Source organism: Capricornis sumatraensis, chromosome 13, assembly GCF_032405125.1.
Source record: "Capricornis sumatraensis isolate serow.1 chromosome 13, serow.2, whole genome shotgun sequence".
NCBI lineage: Eukaryota > Metazoa > Chordata > Mammalia > Artiodactyla > Bovidae > Capricornis > Capricornis sumatraensis.
The window spans coordinates 10,612,728-10,619,798 of NC_091081.1; positions in this window are offsets into that span (position 1 = coordinate 10,612,728).

The window sequence follows — 7,071 nt, forward strand, 5'->3', positions numbered from 1 at the left end:
TATTGTAAACAGAATTGTTTTAACTCCATGTTTGAATTGTTTCTTGCTAGAGTATAAAAATACAACTAAATTTTGTATATTGAACTTGTATCCTGAAACCTTCCTGAACTCATTTATAATTTCTAACAGTTTCAGGATTCCTTAGGAAAAAAGTCTACATACAAAAAAATCATGTTATCTTCAAATAAAGATGGCTTTACTTCTTTCTTTTCAAGGATTATCTTTTACTTCTTTTTCTTGTCTTCTCTAGACCCCAGTACAATGTTCAATAGAAGTGGTAAGCACAGACATGCCTATTTTGTTTCTGATTTTAGGGAGAAAGCCTCCAGACTTTCACCATTTAGTATGAGGTTAGGTGTGTTTTTTTTAATAGGTGGGCTGTCACAAATGGATGTATTCTACACTTGGAAAGAGTATGAAACTGGGGAGGAAGTAAGAAGGGAGGCTATGGTAGGCAGAACTTTTCTGCTTTAATCTCCAGAACCTATTAATATGATGATGTTTCATTTCTGTGATTATGTTATGTCCTTTGGCATCGCTGTTGCCAGTAGCTCAGTCATGTCTGGCTCTTTGTGACTCCATGGACTGCAGCACATCAGTCCCCTGTCCTTCACCATCTCCTGGAGCTTGCTCAAACTCATGCCCATTGAGTCAGTGATGCCATCCGACCATCCCATCCTCTGTCATCCCCTTCTCCTCCTGCCCTCAATCTTTCCCAGCATCAGGGTCTTTTATAACGAGTTGGCTCTTCACATCATGTGGCCGAAGTATTGGAGCTTCAGCTTCAGCATCAGTCCTTCTAAAGAATATTCAGGATTGATTTCCTGTATGATTGACTGGGTTGATCTTGCAGTTCAAGGGACTCTCAAGAGTCTTCTCCAACACCACAGTTCAAAAGCATCAATTCTTCAGTGCTCAGCCTTCTTTATGGTCAAACTCTTTGGCATAGTTAATCTTAAGAAAGGAAGATAATCAAGGCAGGCCCGAACTAATCACGAGCCCTTAAAACCATGTCTCCAACCAAAAGTACAAGAGAAGTCAGAGAAATTTAGAGAATGAGAAAAACTCAGCGTGCCATTGCTGAATTAAAAATGAAATGGCCCTCATGAAAAGGAAAGCAAATAGCCTTTGGGAGCAGAGACCCATCTCTTACTAACAACCAGCATGGAAACAGGGAACTTCTGACTCACAGCCTCAAGGAGCTAGATTCTGCCAACAATATGAATGAGTCTGGAGGCAGATTATTTCTCACAGACTCCAGATAAAAATCCAGGCCAGCCTAGCTATCATCCTGATTTCAGCCTTGTGAGATCTTTACATAGAATGTAGTTGAACCCACCCAGACTTCTGATCTACAGAACTGTGCACTCAACAGTGAATGTTGTTTTAAGCCTTTAGACAAGGACTGATAAAATTCATTCACAGAAGCAGAGGAAGTCAGTGCATTCTTCAAGAGTGGGGTGTAGTAAGGAATGTATTATGCTTGGAATACATTGGTGTGTACTTAGTTGCTCAGTTGTGTCCAACTCTTTGTGACACCATTGACTGTAGTAGCATGCCAGGCTTCTCTGTCCCTGGAACTCTCCAGGCAAGAACACTGGAGTGGGTTGCCATTTCCTCCTCCAGCGGATCTTCCCAACCCAGGGATCAAACCCATGAATCCTGTGTCTCCTGCATTGCAGTTGGATTCTATACCCTGAGCCATTGCAGAATACACTAGAGACACTTGGAAAAGCAAGCACTGCTGGGCAGGAGATTTCTCAGCTACGTAAAATCCCTCCTTCACTTGGAGTGTCTTGGACTTGCAACTGTCACTGGTGTTCCTATAGTCTGGCACCTCAAAAGCATGACCAGTTAATTTTATTCCTCACAGATAATTTACAAACATTCGACAAGGGAAGGAAATGGAAGTAGAAATTTTGTTTTTTCGGCTCCTTTGGATCTTAAGTTCCTCAACCAGGGATTGACCTGGGATCTGTTGCAGTGGAAGCATGGAGTCCTAACCCCTGGGCCACCAGGGAAGTCCGAGGATTATATTTTAGAAAACACAAAACAGGAATACAATAACTGCTAAATCTTGTGTCTTTCCAGCAACTCCTGAATACATAAATTCATTGAAACTGAGCAGTACTGTCCCAATAAAGGGTGCATCTGCAATAAAATTTTACTTGTGTGTTTAACTATATTGGTCAAAATATGGAATACATGTCTTATTTTGATCAACTGTGCACTAATAAGTGTAATGGAAATGAGATTTTAAATTTTAGTAAAATAAAGTGGCATAGGAAATAAAAATTGTTGTTGTTGTTCAGTGGCTAAGTCACATGACTCTGTGACCCCTCCCCCTCATTGACTGTAGCACTCCAGGCTCCTCTGTCCTCCACTATCTTCCAGAGATTGTTCAAATTCACGTCCATTGAGTTGGTGATGCTATCTAACCACCTTATCCTCTGCCACCCCCTTATCTTTTTGCCTTCAATCTTTCCCAGGATCAGGGTCTTTTCCGATCAGTTCTTTGCATCAGGTAGCCAAAGTATTGGGGCTTCAGCTTCAAACATCAGTCCTTCCAATGAATATTCAGGGTTGATTTTCTTTAGGATTGACTGGTTTGATCTCCTTGCAGCTCAAAGGACTCTCAAGACTCTTCTCCACCACCACAGTTTGAAAGGATCAATTCTTTGGTGCTTATTCACTCCAACTCTCAAATCCACACACAGCTCTGACTATAGGGACCTTTGTCAGAAAAGTGATGTCTCTGTTTTCTAATATGCTAAGTTTGTCATAGCTTTCCCTTCCAAGAAGCAAGTGTCTTTTAATTTCATGGCTGCAGTCACTATCTGCAGGGATTTTGGAGCCCAATAAAATAAAATCTGTCACTGCTTCCACATATTCCCCTTCTACTTGCCATTAAGTGATGGGCCATATGCCATGATCTTAGTTTTTTAACGTTAAATTTCAAGCTGTCTTTTTCACTCTCCTCTTTCACCCTCATCAGAGGCTCTGTAGGGCCTCTTCACTTTTTGGCATTAGAGTGGTATCATCTGCATTATCTGAGGTTGTTGATATTTCTCCTGACAATCTTGATTCCATCCCACATGATGTACTCTGCATAGAAGTTAAACAAGCAGGGTGACAATATACAGCCTTCATGTACACCATTCCCAATTATGAACCAGTCTGCTGTTCCATGTCCGGTTCTAACTGTTGCTTCTTGTCCTGCATGCAGGTTTCTCAGGAAACAGGCACAGTGATCTGGTATTCCCATCTGTTTAAGAATTTTCTATGGTTTCTTGTGACCCACACAGTCAAAGGTTTACCATAGTCAATGAAGCAGACATAGATGTTTTGCTGGAATTCCTTTACTTTCTCCATTATCCAACAAATGTTGGCAATTTGATCTCTAGTTCCTCTGCCTTTTCTAAACCTAGTTTGTACATCTGGAAGTTATTAGTTCACATACTGTTGAAGCCTAGCTTGAAGGATTTTGAGTAGCACCTTGCTAGTATGTGAAATAAACACAATTGTACAGTAGTTTGAACATTCTTTGGCATTGCCTTTCTTTGGGATTGGAATGAAAACTGACTTTTCCAGAACTGTGGCCACTGCTGAGTTTTCCAAATTTGCTGACATATTGAGTGTAGCACTTTTAATTATGGAAAGAGTTGCAATAGACCAGTTAAAACCCTCACACCAGGAAATACCATTGTCCCTCAGTATCTGAGGGTGACTTGTTCTAGGTTTCTCTGTGGATACTTGATATCCACAGTTGCTCAAGTCCCTTGAAATACAACGAATACAGCCAGCTCTCCATATCTGCGGGTTTCACATCCGTGGACTAAAACCACTTTTGATCCACGGTTGGCTGAATCTGAGGATGCAGAAAATGGCAGATACAGAGGGTCAGCTATATATTACTATAAATTTTGAAGGAAGAGAGAAATGTACAGATATAGAGAATAGACTTGTGCTTGCTGAGGGGGTGTGGTAGGGAAGAGAAGGAATGGGAGTTTGGGATTAGCAGAGGCAAAGTATTATATAGAGTATTGGTAAACAACAAGGTCCTACTCTATAGCACAGGGAACTATACTCAATATCTTATGACAAACCATAATGGAAAAGAATATAAAAAAGAATATATACACATATATATGCACATATAACTGAATCACTTGACGGAACAAATTAATACAACCTTGTAAATCAACTATTCTTCAGTAAAATTATATATATATATCTCAGGAAGAGGAAATGCAAACCTAGCCTAAAATGAAAACTAGAACAATATAAAATTTCTGGCTATTATTCTTATACCTTTTAAACAAGTGGTGATGTCTCTCAAATGCTATCTTACTTTGATTCCATACTAGATACATTTAAAATCAATGTAAACAATTTTATTTTAAAGTCAAACTGGAAGTTATGCACTCTTCAGGTGATTGTACTTTCTTTTGAAAATGTATACCATTTATTTCTATCCTTTTATAGATTTTCCTTGGAACATTATAGTGAATACCTAGCAGAGCGCAGTCCATAGATAATATATTGACCTTACCCACATGATACAAAGATTTAAAAATACTTTAACTATTCCACCCAATTTGCATAATATTAGTTGTCAAGTATTTTAATTCTGTTCTTTCTTTAATTCTAACAAATTAGATACAATTTTATACAGATCATGTTTGTTTAGACTTATTTACAAGTTTATCAGTGTCTTTGCTCACTACTCCTTGCATCCCTTCTAGAATAATCTTTCTTCTTCCTTCAATGCTTCCCTCAAAAGTTCCTAAGTATAGATCTGTTGATAAATTCTCTTCATTTTTGGTTATCTGACAATGTCTTTATTTTGCCTTTATTCTTAAAAGCTAGTTTTAATGGATACAAGAAAGGTATCTCCCCACCCCCCCCCGCCCCCGGAACTTTGAAGATATCATTCCACATTTTTCTACTTCTACTGTTGCTATTGAAGTCACTATAGACATCAAATGTCTAATTGTCTTTTCTCTCTAGGATTTATTTTTGGGTTTTGGTGTTCTAGTTTGATCACAATCTTTCTAGGTGTAAATTTCCTCTGATTTAAACTTCTTGGTGTAAGTAATTTCATGTCATCCATCAATTCACTATCTATCAGAACATTGCTTCTCCATTCTGTTTATAGTCTCTCTCTGAGATTCAAATTATGCATTTGTTCACACAGTTTCTCAAACCTTTGGGTGCATATGAACCACCTGGGGAGTTTATTAACTAATGTACATTCGAATTCAAGAATTCATTAGGGATGCTGAGTGCGAATTCCTGACAATCTTCTAAGTGGTGGTTGTTGTTGTTCAATCACTGAATTGTGTTCTACTCTTTGCCACCTCATGAACAGCAGCATGCCAGTCTTCCCTATCCTTCACTGTCTCCCTGAGTTTGCTCAACTTCATGTCCATTGAGTCAGTGATGCCATCCAACCATCTCATCCTCTGTCATCCCCTTCTCTTGCCCTCAATCTTTCCCAGCTTCAGGGTCTTTTCCAGTGAGTTGGCTCTTTGCATCAGGTGGCCAAAGTATTGGAGTTTTAGCTTCAGCATCAGTCCTTCCAATGAATATTCAGGACTGATTTCCTTTAGGATCAACTGGTTGGATCTCCTTGCTGTCCAAGGGACTCTTGAAAGTCTTCTCCAACACCACAGTTCAAGAGCATCAATTCTTCAGCGCTCAGCCTTCTTTATGGTTGAACTCTCACATCCATATATGACTACTGGAAAAATCATAGTTTTGACTCTATGGACCTTTGTCAGCAAAGTTATGTCTCTGCTTTTTAATAAACTGTCTAGGTTTGTCATAACTATTCTTCCAAGGAGCAAGCATTTTTTCAATGTCATGGCTGCAGTCACCATCTGCAGTGATTTTGGAGCTCAAGAAAATGAAATCTGACACTGTCTCCACATTTTCCCCATTTGTTTGCCATGAAGTGATGGGACCAGATGCCATGATCTTAGTTTTCTGAATGTTGAATTTTAAGCCAACTTTTTCACTCTCCTCTTTCACCTTCATCAAGAGGCTCTTTATTTCCTCTTCACTTTCTGCCATTAAAGTGGTATCATCTGCATATCTCAAGCTGTAGATTCATCCAGCCTGGCAATTTGCATGATGTACTCTGCATATAAGTTAAATAAGCAGGGTGGCAATATACAGCCTTGACATACTCCCTTGCCAATTTTGAATCAGCCTCTTGTTCCATGTCCAATTCTAACTGTTGCTTCTTGTCCTGCATACAGGTTTCTTAGGAGGCAGGTCAGGTAGTCTGGTATTCCCAACTCATTAAGAATATTACAGTTTGTTGTGATCCACACAGACAAAGGCTTTAGTGTAGTCAATGAAGTAGAAGTAGATGTTTTTCTGGAATTCCCTTGTTTTTTCTATCATCCAGTGTATGTTTGCAACTTGATCTCTGCTTTCTCTGCATTTCCTAAATCCAGCTTGTACATCTGAAAGTTTTCAGTTCATGTACAGCGGAAGCCTGAAGAAGTGAAATGAAGTGAAGTTGCTCAGTCATGTCCAACTCTTTGCAATCAGGCTCCTCCTTCCATGGGATTTTCCAAGTAAGAGTACTGGAGTGGGTTGCCATTTCCTTCTTCAAGGGAGATTCCCAACCCAGGAATCGAACCCAGGTCTCCCGCATTGCAGGCAGATGCTTTACCAGCCTAGCTTGAAGGAATTGGAGCATAATCTTGCTCTCATGTGAAATGAGTGCAATTGTACAGTAATTTGAACATTCCTTGGCATTGCTTTTCTTTGGGATTGGAATGAAAACTGACCTTTTCCAGTCCTGTGGCCACTACTGAGCTTTCCAAGTGGAGCTCTTGCTATTGTTCCATATATTATACTTCAAGTAATATGATGTTACACCTCCTCTTTCTAACCTCCACATCTCTTAACATTTCTTTCAGATTTTACACCTCTTTACTTCTCTGTGTTGCATTCTAGCTAATTCCCTCAGGTTTGCCTCCCAAGTAACTATTTCTCTTACCTTATATTAAATCTGTTCCTTAACCCATCTGTTCATTTTTCAACAATTACACTTTT